The sequence below is a fragment of the Sorex fumeus genome, unplaced genomic scaffold, assembly GCF_029834395.1.
Source record: "Sorex fumeus unplaced genomic scaffold, SorFum_2.1 ptg000075l, whole genome shotgun sequence".
Lineage (NCBI taxonomy): Eukaryota > Metazoa > Chordata > Mammalia > Eulipotyphla > Soricidae > Sorex > Sorex fumeus.
This window is the reverse complement of record NW_026606132.1, coordinates 26,540,700-26,555,959: the sequence shown is the minus strand read 5'-3', so window position 1 is coordinate 26,555,959 and position 15,260 is coordinate 26,540,700.

Genomic DNA, 15,260 nt, shown 5'->3' with positions numbered 1-15,260 from the left:
CCGCCTTTTCAAATATGGGCCGTCACGTGGTAGAACATGCATAAGGCCCTGAGTTCCATCCCTGGTACCACATATTCACCTCCATGGCTCTTCTGGTTTTAATGGTTGGTTTAAGAGTGCTCAGGACTACCAGAGAGTCCTGGTAGTCTACCCTGGTAGTCCTGAGCACTCATTGAGTCTCCAGACCCAGGAATATCACTGAGTGTACCCCTATACATTAATTTTTAAGAGAAATAACAACTAAAAAAAAGGCTGAACTGTTTTTGCAAACACACAATCACTGGTTAGTTTTTATGAGAAGTCACCTCTGAGACTGAGAATTGAGTGCAAGAGGGTCACTGGGAGCACCTTCAGCTCAGGGACACAAGGGAGTGAAGGAAACAGGACAGGATAAAGAAGATAAGCCTGCAGCGCAGGCACAGTGAGGGACTCTGCAGGACGCATGGGTTTCTGGAGTTGGGATGACCTTCTGATTGTTAAAAATCAGGGCAATCGGCTGGATCTACTTCATACTCTGACACTAGTTATTGGAAGGGCATGAACTTGGAAGGGACATGAACTTGCTTTCTACAATACTCAGTTCAAGTCTCAGTCCAACAGCCCCAGAAACTAAGACAATCTGGGGAAGCAATGAGAGCTATAGCAATGAGGTTTAGGGATGTAGTTAGGACTCTGAAGTATACTACTGTATCTACTACAAACACAATATCATCTCTCAACTTACTCGAAATAAATACTTAGTATAAGTAAAGTCTGGAGCTATTTATCCAGGATTCCATGGAGTTTCTTTTTCTGAGGAAAGTTTATATGATTAGTAAGACACATTATAGCACCTGCCACTAAATCTGGCCCTAGGGCCTTATGTATTATGTATAACCATCATCTCTGAACTGTACACTCAGTCTAAATTCCATCTGCTCTCAGCTTATGTCTGATTATCCATGTAGCTTACCTAGTGGAATGCCTATAAGCTTCACCTTGACACATGCAAGACTGAATACCATGTCCTTCTTAGGCCATGTTGTAAAGGCTTAACATTTCTAAGTGATATCTAAGTGGGGCACCTTGATGCCAAGCTCTGGTAAATAATCCCCATAACAAAGATCTCCAAGGTTGGGATATTCCCTTGCATAAAATAGTTCACGTCTTTGAATATAAAGTGTTTGCAAAATTCCACCCAGGAAATAATAGAATAGATAATAGGGTAAGCAAAAATGCACCCAATAAAGAATAGTGTAAATTGTTCAGGATCTGTTAGATGCCTGTTGTTGGCGATGTAAAACACTCGAGCTTCTGCTCTTCGTATACCTCCTCATGTATGTTGATTTACTTAACAAACTGGCATTAATTTCTCTGCCCAATCACTTTGTTGAGAGCTCGGGTGGGGGAGTGATATTGTATGGAATAAATGCTCTGCCTGTGACACCACTAATGGCTGCCCAGGTAACCCGAAAGCTTGGACAGGCAGTGTGTGTCTGTTTGTCTCATTCTCTGTGACTTACTTCTGTTGAAAAGAGTCAAATGTGTCAACCTAATAGACATTAGGCACCAAACCCATTTTGTGTGTGTGTGTGTGTGTGTGTGTGTGTGCGCGCGGGGGGGGGGGGGGGACTCACCCTGCAATGCTCAGTGGTGACTCCTTGCTCTGTACTCAGGAATAACCTGGAGATCCTGGTTAGTACTTGGGTAGGAGACCAAACCTATTCTTACTTATCCCCATTGTATCGCTGTGACCTGTGTCCTCCAGCTGATTAGTGTCAATTTCCCCTGTCGGGATGGTGGTTTGTTCTGGCTAACGTGAAAATGTCCATAGATCAAATTAATGGAATTATGTGTTGTCACCTTGTGAAGACACAGTCTGGGAATCAAGAACTCCAAACCTACAGAACCTGAGAAGTTGATGAGTTTGGGAAGTTTGTCCAATTACCCGAATTGGACACCTGACAGCAGAAAACAAGACAACTCCAATCTCTATAGTTCCCAGATCTGTATTGTCTCCCAGACTGTTTTGTCTCTGTTGAATAGCTGGATAACTAGTAAGAAGCTGAACTTAAGATATTTGTGTTTTTTTCCTCTTGTATCTTGCTCAATAAAGGAAAGATCCTATAAAGTTTCCAATCGATAATTCCAGCTTTTTCCTTACTGGGTTTATTTATTTTTCTTGGGCCCCTTCTAACTTGCTATCTTTTGGATGTGTGGGGCTGCCTTCTAAACTTAAATTGAAAAATAACATTGAGCTCTTTGTTATCATTTCAGTCGAAATTAAATTGACATTTTTGTAGTTTCTGAGGCCATTGCTCATGATCCTGATGATCGATTCCTCTTCTACTTTCATATTCTCTCATATGTTCTCATTCTCATTTTCTCTCATTCTTAGCTTTCAGTCCTTAAAATTTTTTTAAAAAATTTCCGCTTAGGGGACACACTCTGACTCTCCACTTAGGATTTTATTTTACTTTATTTTTGTGATTTGAGCCTCAGCCATCAGTACTCGGGGCTTACTCCTGGCTCTGTACTCAGTAATTACTCCTGGTGGTGCTTGGGAACATATCGGATGCCAGGGAATCGCACCCTAGTCAGCAGTGTGCAAGACAAATACCCTATCCACTGGATTATTGTACTATTGTGGAGGTGTCCCTCCTTCCCCCCTGCGTGCTACACTTACAGATAATTCCTGGGAGATCTTGTGGATTGAACCTGGGTTGGCAGTGTACAAGGCAAGTGCTTTACCATGAGTATATGCCTGACTTGGAAACACCTGTAAAGGTGATTAGAGGCTGCCTCAAAAGCCTTCATCCCTCTCGGAGAGCCCATCAAGATACTGAGAGTATCCCGCCCGCATTGCAGAGCCTGGCAAGCTCCCTGTGACATATTCGATAGCCAAAAACAGTAACAATGATGGTCCTCATTCTCCTGATCCTGAAAGAGCCCCCAGTATGCCATCAGGCTACACTAGCACGTGACAAGGACAAATGGAGACGTTACTGGAGTCTGCTCCAGCAACTCGAATGGACAACAGGATGACAGTGTTTTGCGTTGCAAATCAGAGACTCTGAGAACCAGAAAAAAATTGATTATCCAGTGACTGCACAGGGCCCCAGACCCAAATCATGTAGCCTTGATCACAGTTTTCCCAGCCTTTAAAGGGTTTTGTACATCCTTCTTCTATCAGGAAGACAATTGAGTAGCAGATCAGTGACTTGGTTAACAGTTTGGTCACAACAGGGGCATGGGTATTTTCCGCCATCGGCAATCTGGAAATTCCTGTCTCTGATCTTAATCAATAAGTGATTATTTCTACAGTCCTTTGTTTCAAGAAATATCTGATACTGGACTTAAGATTACTTAAGTGTTATAGTTTTAGTTAAGTTCTCAGGAAGAGTCAGTCACTGGTCATCATCACAGGATGTGTCTGTAAGCGGATATTTCTGGAGTCTGCTCAAGGTGAACAATGGAAAAGCAACGTGGTGGTAGGAAGACAAGATGGCTGTCATGATGCTAAGCTATTACAAGAATGGTTATTGGTTTTGGAGATGTAATGTTTCCTGATAGGTGATATCCCATCCTCTGGGTATCTCTCCAAGCTGGAACCACTCCAACTGCCTTCAGCACACTACTTCGTCACTCTCTCACCAGCACATTCTCATTACTATGGTATGTAACAGAGTCCCACCCAAGCTACATGGAGAGTGTTGCTCTCCTTTGTCCAGAGAGTTAATACCTAGGTCTAATACAATGTTATACAAAATCTTTTCTTAATCACACTATGATCTTTAAAAAGTGGTGCTGGCTAAGGTCGCTCACACAGTATCTGGTAGTATATAGTAACTAGATTTTTGTATCGCTTCAGGTGGCAATCTGGTGGCAATCTGTTTCTTCTATCAGAAAATTCAGAATAAATAAAAATTAGGAGCTGGAGATACAGTACAGTGGGTCGGGCTTTTGCTTTACATGTAGTCTAACAGATTAAATACCCAGCACCATGTATGGTGCCCTGGATCCCACCTGGAGTGATTCCTTAGAGCAGAGCCAGAAATAAGCCCTGAGAACAGCTAGGTGTGGTCCAAAGAAACAGACAAAATATAGATACATTTATCAAGATGTAAATAGGCTTTATATATATTTACCTATTCATTGCATTCTAAGAACTTATGTCATTGAAATTATAAGACAGATGAGCTAATATCTACATATAAGGAATTACAGATCATAGTACTATATACGAGAGGGCTTCTTATGACTTAATTGTCACTCAAGTGATTTGAATCCACTTATGTTATACAACACAAAGGAATACTTAAGTAATTTAAGAAGCCTGAGATGTGTCTGCATTGGCCTGAAAGAAATTCTCAGAATTACTGAGTGAAAAGTGAAATTGCAATGTACCTGGTTTAGTATTATATAACTAAAAAATTCTTGCTACAAATTATATACCTATATTTATGTATATTATTATTTGCATTTTCATCAAAATTTTGATTTTCTTTAATGAAAAGGTTTTTTTTGGAACAAGAAATATATCAAATTCATCATTATATAACCATAAAATAAATCAAAAGTAGGATAAAAAGATTCCAAACCACAGGCAGAGTGAGAAAAGCAAAAAAGAATAGTGGCCAGCTTACTAAAAATATCAACAATCTTGGAAAGGGAAATTATTTTTAAAACCACAGTAATCTGGGAGTACCAATTTCTAAAGAAGAAAATAAATATATCTCATAAGATAACTTGAAATCACAAAAATTTTGAAGCCCATTTAATATTGCATACAAAATAAAACAAAGATATTTATGCATTTCATTTGAAATTTCTATCCAGATAATTAAAACAATAAAAAATGGCAATGTCTATAAGAGAAAAATCTTAAATTATGTTGCAAATACCCTGTTCTGCTGCTTATTCTTTAGAGAGAAAAAGAAATGTTGATGAGTAACAAAATCTTGAATAGAGTACTGAGCTAACATCTGATTATCCATGTGTGTGGGAGCCAAGAATGTGTGAATCATTAAAATTGTTTCCAAACACCAATCAACTGGCATGGAGTGTCTAGAGATCTATCTTTTCTTAGGCAATGGTACTGGAGAGTTGATCTACAGATCTGAGTTTTGGGGAGGTTGGGAAAGGGGTTGAAAGGGAAAAGTCTTTGGAAGTTCGGTTATGGAGGGAAGTGGTTATGGTGGTGGGCTACGGTGTTGGAAGACATATGCATGAAACCGTGGTTAATGGTACGATTTATTACAACATCTCAATGAAGGTTTTTAAAAATGGTAATATGTGTTAGAAAAAAGAACAACTTTTATTGTTTCTGTTTCTTTTCTCCTTTTTTCTTCTTGGTGAGGGTTAGGAAGTGACTCTGGAGGAAACTAGTGAAAAAAATATTGTGAGACAAGAGGGTAAATTTTTTTTGAGGTGAATTAGTAAAAGTACTCTGCTTTCTTTTTTATTTTAATTTTTTAAAAAATTTTTGTTAGTGAGACACCATGAGGTACAGTTGTAGACTTACAAATTTTCGTGCTTGGGTTTCAATTATACAGTGATCAAATACCCATCCCTCCACCAGTGCCCATTTCCCACCACCACGGATCCCAGTATCCCTCCCCCCCCATCCCCCCCATCCCTGCCTCTGTGGCAGGGCATTCCCTTTTGTTCTCTCTCTCCTATTGGGTGTTGTGGTTTGCAAGAGGCAATGGGTGGCAATCATGTTTGGTCTATAATCTACTTTCAGCATGCTTCTTCCATCCTAGGAGGATCCTCCCAACACCTTTTATTTGGTGCTCTCTCTTTTTTTTTATCTGAGCTCCCTTTTCACCTAGCATGTGTGGATGGCCTCCAAGCCATGGAGTAAAATTCCTGGTACTAATCTCGGCCATTCTTCGGTGTTAGTCTCCTATTTTGTTACTTTATGTTCCCCAGATGAATGCAATTTTTCTATGTCTATCCCTTTCTTTATGAGTCATTTCGCTTAACCTAATACTTTCCATGTAGTACCACTTGTATGTAAATTTCATGACTTCGTCTTTTCTAACAGCTACATTTTATTGAATCACCATGAGATAGTTACACGATTTCATATTTGGGTTGCAATCACACAACCATCAAACACCCATCCCTCCACCAGTGCACATTCCCCACCACCAATATCCCCGGTATAACCCCCCCTTCCCACCCTACCCCTGCCTCCATGGCAGACATGATTCCCCATAATCTCTCTCTACTGTTGGACATTATGGTTTGCAATACAGACCCTGAGAGGTTATCATGTTTGGTCCTTTATCTACTATTTGCACACATCTCCCATCCCAACCGATTCCTCTAGCCATCTTTTTCTTAGTGATCCCTTCTCTATTCCAGATACCTTCTCCCCTTTGTTCATGAGGCAGGTTTCCAGCTATGGAGCAATCTCTCCGTCCCATGTATCTACTATCCTTGGCATCAGCCTCATGTCATGTTGTTTCATACTCCACAAATGAGTGCAGTCCTTCTATGTCTGTCCCTGTCTTTCTGACTCATTTCACTTAGCATGATACTCTCCATGTCTATCCATTTATAAGCAAAGTTCATGACTTCATCTCTACTGCATAGTATTCCATTGTGTAGATGTACCAAAGTTTCTTTAACCAGTCATCTGTTCTAGGGCACCTGGGCTGTTTCCAGATTTTGGCTATTGTGAACAGTGCTGCAGTGAACATATAGGTACAGATGTCATTTCTACTGTGCTTTTTTGCATCCTCGGGATATATTTCTGAGTGGTATTGTGGGGTTATATGGAAGCTTAATTTCTAGTTTTTGAAGGACTGTCCATATTGTTTTCCAGAAAGACTGGACCAGTGGGCATTCCCACCAACAGTGAAAGAGTGTTCAGAGGGTAAATTTGTACAGAGGAAGATATCCATTTCTGAATAAACAATAGCTTGGTCAAGAACTAAATGATTAACAGCCTGAGGTGCCTGAAAGGGAAAGACTACAAAAGATGCTGGGTAGATTGTGGGACTTCTTACTTCAGGCTGGTACACACTCATTTTCCTGTATTTACCCTGAGAAACCTGCAGTCTCTGAAAGTAGATGTGTGGATCTGAACCAAAGAAGTCAAGAGGGCTTCAGTACATTAAGGCAGGTAGCAAAGACTATGGAAGATTAATAGCGCACATACATGTACAGCTTCCATAACCGTCTCCTGTAAGAGATACCAGAGAAGGATCACAATCACGATCATCCTGTTGTTCGTCAATTGCCTTGAGCAGGCACCAGTAACATCTCCTTCCTCCTAGCCCTGAGACTTTAAAAGAGCCATATTCAATGCTCTTTCGGGGTTAGGAGAATGAGACCCATCATTGTTACTGGTATTTGGCATATTGAATACAACACAGGAAATTTGCCAGACTCTGCCTTGCGGGCAGCATACCTTCGGTAGCCTGCCGGGTTCTCCAAAGGAAAAATGAGATAATAAGAATGAGATAATAATCCTTCTGGGAGCTGGGTTTTATAGTCTCTGCGTCTTGGCCATTGATTGGACCAACCTGGCGCTGGAGGCAGCTGGTGGGTGTGACTCCTACCTACTGGAAGATGCGGGATCTGGGTGGAGAAGGCCCAGTCCCAATCTGAGAAGGCTTAGAGATCTCAACCCCGGGACCCAGATGCCTGGATTCCTCTGCTAGTTCCTTCATGCATGAGGCTTCTCTGGACGTGTGGAGAATGGTCTCAGCATGGCTGTGGCTGGTTCTGGAGGTCTTTGGCTGCTGGGGCTCTGCTCGGGGGTGGGGGGAGGGAAACTCAACCTGCCTCCCTCCAAGGGGCCCTGGTGAGGACAGCCAGGCACGGGGGCAGGAGACTCTGAGAAGGATACAATGGAGCAAATCTAATGCGTGTGGAAAATCTTAGTTGTCACAGAAACACTCAGACAGAAGTGTTCAAAAGCTCAACAGAATCATGGATAAATATGATATGGTTGCCTTGGCACTTCAGAAAATCAGACGTAGCCTGGTATTTGGAGAAGAGAGAAATTCAAAACTCCATCTCTATCATTTTATTAGGACACTCATAAAAAGTTACACATATGGTGGGGGTGAGTGTTAAAAATTTCTTTCTCACATCTGGAAGTCCAATATCAAAGTGCCAGTTGTGCTGTTGCACCAGAACCCTCTCTCCCTGGGTTGGAGACACCATGTTCTACCTCTTTTCTCGTGTGATCTATACTCTGTGTCAGTTTGTGTATATATCTTTTTTACAGGAGGGGAAATATTGCATTAATTAAGATGAGTTGACTTTCTCCAAACGAAAAATTCTATATTGAAGCCTTAACTACTAGTACCTTATGTGACTGTATTTGAAGGCAGTGCCTTTAAAGAGATAATAAAGGTTCTAAGGTTCTAAGGCATGAATATAGAATTTGTGGTTGGAGGCAAGCCAACTCAACCCATCACAACATTCTAAAGGCTAAAGATACTCGTATAAACAAATGGGAAGGTACACTGATGGAGTCCCAGCTCTGAGTCACTGAGGAAAACAATGAGGGGACAAGGGGAAATAGTTTTCTCATATCGAGACCATACACACCTTCTCAGATCAAACTCCATTTGCAACCAATAGCACAAGCCCTTAAGATTATTACCTCAACAGATTTAATAATCACCTAGCACTGTGGGGAGTGACCGAGGCATCACGGGGAGCATAAAGAGAAATATAGTTTCCTCCATGGTCTAGTGTCTTGCATATAGCTAAATGACAGAAGAGACTTTGAAAGAGGGAAGCATTTGCGGGAGCAAGGTGGGGGGTTCGAGTAGGGCCTTCAGTGGTGTTCAGGGCTTACTCTTAGTTCTGTGCGGAAGAATCACTCCTGGTGGTGTTTGTATGGTGGGGTGGGGGGTGAACATAATCATTGCCTGGGATCGAACCAGGTTCAATGGCGTATAAGGTAAGTGCCTAACCCCCTGAACTGTATGGCTCCCAGAAGAGGGGAATACATAGGAAGTGTTGCAATAATTTAGATTTTGTTTCTAAAGCTAAGGATCCAAAGACACAAGAATAATTGAAGAATGAGGCAGCTTGATTGACACAACTATAGGAAAATTTATTAGCAAAAAAATAAATTTTTGCAATTGGAGTCAGCCAAAATCTCTTCTTAAGCTAACTTAGAAACAAAGGAACAGAGGCATTTACAAACATTTTATTAGCTTCAAAATTAAAATAAGTACTCATGTTTTCTTCAATGGGTCTATGTCTCCCCCGGTACAGCAGAAGTTACAACCAAATGCAATGAGAGGGTCATTTGGGAATAATTAATATGGGGCATAACTTACAAGACCTCCTACTATAATTTTGCCCTCTTATGCTATCCTAGCCCCTCTTGGAGAGCCCAGCAAGCTACTGATAGTACTCTGCCCCCATGGCAAAGCCTGACAAGCTACCCGCGACATATTTGATATTCCAAAAACAGTAACAAGTTTCACAATGGAGACATTACTGGTGCCCGCTCGAGCAAATTGATGAACAACATGAGGACAGTGCTACAGTGCTATGCTATCCTAGATGAACCATGACTAAATTTCAAGCTGCTTCAAGCTAACTTGCCCACCTCAATATACATATCAAATAGCTAGAATACATATGAACTGTATCCAATATGAAGTACCAGAAGCATGGTGAGTCATCCAGCTAGTAAAGCCAGAAAATGAAAATCAGAATGAGTATTTCTAGTCATCTTTCAATATACTGATTTTAGAGGTTTGGAGTCAGTAGCAGAGTAGTTAGGAGTTTCAGATATGACTAAATACACAATTTCATTTCTATTGGATGTCTATATGATCTGTAATACATCTCAGAAGGAAGCAATCCAGTGTGTGTTCCTCAGCTCAGCACAGACTTTCCCTGAAGTTGTCTGGAGCTAGAAGTAGGCCAGCATTCCCCATGCCAAAGTTCTGTTCCTGAGTCTATGAGATGAGAGGATCTTTAATATCATCAGCAGATGTTCGACATTTCTCTGATGTGACTTTCTTTTTCTAACAAGATCTTTAATTTTGTCACTGAAGAGATGAGGTAAACCCCTACTGTATTCCACTGTAGGACGGAAGTAAAATTCATGTATTCAGAACATATATCCATACTCTGGAGAAAAATTAAGAGGAGCAAGGTAATTGAGTATCTGGGGACTGGGTAGGGCTTTTTGATAGTTAATGACTATAGAAAAACTAACCACTGCCGTGTCTCAATGAGGTGAGGAAGTGATATAATTGAGTGTGCTCTGTCTATTCTCTGAATTAATTTTAATTCATGTTTATCATAGTTTAGCTGGAGTGATAGCACAGTGGTAGGGCATTTGCCTTGCATGCAGCCAGCCCGGCTCAGCCAGATTCGATTCCTCCGCCCCTCTCGAAGAGCCCGGCAAACTACCGAGAGTATCTTGCCCACGCGGCAAAGCCTGGCAAGCTACCCATGACGTATTCAATATGCCAAACACAATAACAAGTCTCAAAACGGAGATGTTACTGGGCCCGCTCGAGTAAATCAATGAACAACGGGAGGACAGTGACAGTGATCATAGTTTAGGTGTTTGCAATGGTGTTAAAATTATGGTATTGCTGCACACAATAACTGCACTCTCCCATAAGTTGCATGCCTATGACCCCTTTACCAGAGTTCTTTTGTCACACATAGTCTGATCTTCCCCCCATCCCTTCTACCACTGCTAGGAAATCAGTTTTGCCCAAAGTCAAGGGTTTGCCATTGGCCAATACCGTCTATTACCTTGTTTTATCTATTTACATTCCACAAATGAGATCTGCTGGAACTTGCCCTTCTCCTTTTGACCATTTTGCTTACCACGACACCCTCCACTTACATTCACATTGCTGTGAGCTGCATGATTTTATTTTTTCTTGTAACTCAGAGTGTTCCACACTCTATCCCACAATGTCCTTATCCACAATGTGTTCCACAAGTGTATTCCACAGTATCTTTATCCATTCATCTGTTTTGGACATTGGGGTTGTTTCCATATTCTGACTGTTGCACTAAGTGCTGTAATGAATGTAAGTGTGTATTTATCTTTTCAAATTAATGTATTTGTTTTGGAGGTTAGATGCCAAGAAGTGGAACTGATGGATCATTTTTACTGCTTTAAGAAGGCTCCTTATCGCCTTCTCTAGAGCCTGAACCAGACACCATTCCAGTTACCAGTGGTTCCTTTTCACTCTGTCACCACCAGCTCTGATTACTTCCAGTATTTTTATTTTATTTTTTATATAATTATTGTGACCGGGTTCGATTCCTCCACCCTTCTCGGAGTGCCCGGCAAGCTACTGAGAGTATCTTGCTCGTATGGCAAAGCCTGGCAAGCTACCTGTGACGTATTCGATAGGCCAAAAACAGTAACAACAAATCTCACAATTTGTTGTTAGACGTTACTGGTGCCCGCTCGAGCAAATCGATGAACAATGGGAGGACAGTGCTACAGTGGTATAATTATTGTGAGTTACACAGTTGCAAAGTTGTTAATGATTGGGTTTCAGTCTATATGCTATTCTCACTGATATCAGGTGATATCTCATTGTTTTGATTTGCCTTTAGTTCAGTTATAGGCACATAACTGAACTAAATAATCTAATAATAAATGATGATTAACACTCTCTAATATGCTTACTAGCCATCCACATATCTCCTTTAGGGAAATATCTGGCAATTTTATTTTTGTCAAAATTTTTTGGTCATTATTCCTTCCCTGCCCCAAGCAGAATCCCAGCAGCCGAAGACCTCCCGAACCAGCCACAGCCATGCTTAAGACCACTCTCCACATGTTTGGATGAGTCTCATGCATGAAGGAACTGGCAGAGGAACCCGGGCATGCAGGACCGGGGCTGAGATCTCCAAGCCTGCTTGGATTGAGACTGGGCCCCCTCCACCCAGATCCTCCATCTTACAGTAGCTAGGTGTTACACCCACCAACTGCCCTGGTGCTGCGTTATCCCATCAATGGCCAAGACCCAGAGACTATAAAATCCAGCTCCTGGAAGCCTGTGGATGCATTTGTGGCTGCATGACATCTTCTTATTATCTAGTTCTTACTCTTGGAGATCCCGGCAGGCTACAGAGAGTATCCTGCCCAAATGGCAGAGTCTGGCAAACTCCCCGTGGCGTATTCGATATGCCAAAACCCAGTAACAATAATGGGTCTCATTCTCCTGACCCTGAAATAACCTCGAATGTGCCACTTTCTAAAATCTCAGAGCTAGGAGGACGAAGGAGATGTTACTGGTGCCTGCTTGAGGAAATTGATGAACAGCAGGATGACAGTGATACAGTGATTCCCAAATATATTATAATATATACACATACATATTTATATAGTTAAATCACAAAAGATTCTTCTAAGGATCATATGCTAGAGAGTTTTCCAATGTTTTTCTCTAGGTACTTTATGAATCCTTATCTAATATTGAGGTCTAATCTGAGATATAGTTACACCTTAATTTTTTTAAGTTATCTAGTTTTCTATCTAGTTTTCCAAATGCCATATACTGAAGATATGTTTCTTGTTCTACTTTATGTATCTAGATCCTTTGTCATAAATTAACTGTCCACCAATTTAGGATTAATCTCTGGGTTTTCTATTCCATTCCATTAGTCTAAAAGCCTATCTTTGTTCTAGAACCACACAATTTTGATTATTATAACCTTATCATACAATTTAAAAATTTGGAAATGCAGCACTTTTCATCTTCTATTTTCCTCTAGATTTCTTTGACTATCTAGGGGGTTTTATGGTTCCATACAAATTTTAGTAGTTTTTTCTTACTGTATTACTTAATTCTTTGTCTTGCACAGGGGATTACACTTGAAGTTCCAAATCAGAAAGGGAATTTACATGGTCCTTTTCCTCTTAATTAATGCCTTTGAAAAGGCAAGATCTTAGAATGGTAACTTAAACTGTTATGCTTGCTAGATCCTGCAGGGCACATTCAATCTAACTAGCAAGGAACTGAACTAAAGGCAGATAAGTAAAACTCATAGACAGATCATTCCACTGAAGTAACAGTATTATGACTTTGTTAAGTTCAAACACGTGCATTCTAGTAAATTAATTGCAGAAAATCTCATAAAATGACAAGAATAATGATCCAAAGTACATGAGATACACAGGTAGTAGTAGTTTCCAGAAGGTAGACTCAGTACAGCAAGGATGTGGGCAGAGTGAAAAGTAGCATAATAGCTGATTTAATTTCCACAGAATGGGCTTTGAAACTTTCAATATTCACTCTGAAAATTAAATGGTTGCCTCACAATAGATATCTAATCTTGGTGTAGCTACCAAATATGATTCATATCTTAACAACTGAATCTAGAGTGTCCTGCTATAAAGTCAATTATATGGGGCCTATCTTTATTACCAAGTATGGCTGAAGACAGGGGAATGATGAACAATATGCCACATTGTGATCAGAAAACAAATTCAATCTTGCTCTTCAAGCAAGTGTTCTCCCTTGAACATGAGTCTTGCTTGCTTTTCTCTGTCTCTTTGCTTTTTCTACTCTGTTTATAAAATTTTTAATTTATTTTTTTAATCGAATCACTGTGAGATACACAGTTACAAGGTTGTTCATGATTGAATTTCAGTTATACAATATCCTGATACCCATCCCTTCACCAGTGTACATTTCCCACCACCAATGTCCCTAGTTTTTCTCCTGCCACCCTCCCATCTGCCCCCATTCCTGTCCACCTTGCCTCTATGGCAGGCACTTCTCCCTCCCTCCCTCCCTCTCTCTCTCTGTGTCTCTCTCTGTCTCTCTCTTTTGCTCTCTCCTCTCTGTCTCTATTCCTTCTGGACATTATGATTTTAAATATAGGTACTGAGAGGTTATTATATATATAAATTCCTTTTTCTACTCTGAAGAAGCTTATGCTCTCGTGAAAATGAATTTCCTCTCCTCTCTCCTCTCACATTTTTCTTCTCTCACATTTTTCTAAACAAGTTTCATGCAATAAAACTAGCTTGCTTCGCTAAAAAACAAAAAGCAAACAAAACCTAACAAATCCAACAAAACCCAACAAATCCAGCAAACCCCAACAAATCCAAACTTTCAGTAGAAAAATGGCATTGCCTCTATGCATGAGAGATTGAATTTACACGAAGGAAATCATTATGCTTTATTTTTAGACATTAACTAGATCTCAGCCTAAAAGACATTGTGAGAAAAAAAAAACTAACACTGTAGATTGCAGACAAATTACCTGACCATGATCTTGAATCTAACTCGCCACTCTCATCTCTTCCAATGACTAGTCATGCAGTGACATAGACACTCTGTTTTACGCATTAACTTGTAAAATTTGTTCATGTTTAATAATCACAACAAATGGAAAGTAAAAATTAAGGGCAAGCATTTGGACAAAATTTATTAAGCATTATACACATCACCTTAGAAGTACAGGGAAATGCTTCTGACCTCAACATTCTAAAGCTATGCTAATTTAAAAATGAAGATTATCTTCCCTATGATATTGGAAAGAGTTCTGTTGACAAGTTCCCTGGAAAAATGATTAAAACCCTACCAAAAAGTGGCCACAAAGAATAGAGAAGGTAAGGCAGCTGACCTTGGTTTGTTTTTTGCTGCTGAATATGAGTACTACTAAGAGTGACCTCTGAGTACAAAGCCAGGAGTAAAGCTTGACCAGTGCTGCCTGTGGCCCAACCATGGCCGACTTCTGGCCCCAGATAATTTTACAAAAAAAGCTTTAGTTTTTTAAAGCCTCTTAAAATGGTCCTGGTGAGCAAAATCAATGAAACAGTTATTTTAGAACATCCATAAATACTTCATAAAACGTAAGAATCTAAGCTGTATCAAGTAATGTTACCCCAAGTATTGCCATGAATGGGCCGTGAATATTGTTCCAGAAGTCCCCTGAGCACCACTGGATGTGGCCTCCAACTCCAAAAACCAAAGAAATAAAGTGTGAAATTGTGTCACTTAAATACTTTCCAATCTCTCCCATTTTACAGTTCAGTGAGGCACAGACCCCAGATATAGGAAACAACAATAACAAAGTGCCTGAGCACTGTAGTCTGAGATCTATAGTGAGATGGCCCCAGGAGAGCAATCCTATAAGCTTAATGTATCCCTTACTGTGTCCAGACAAAATGACTAATATTACAAATATTTATATGTTTTTTGGGACAAGGAGAGGAGAAACACACCCATGGGATTCCACTCTTGGGTAGGTCATCCTGCTGGATGAGAATCTGTCCTAGAAGAAGCTTCCCTGGGGGA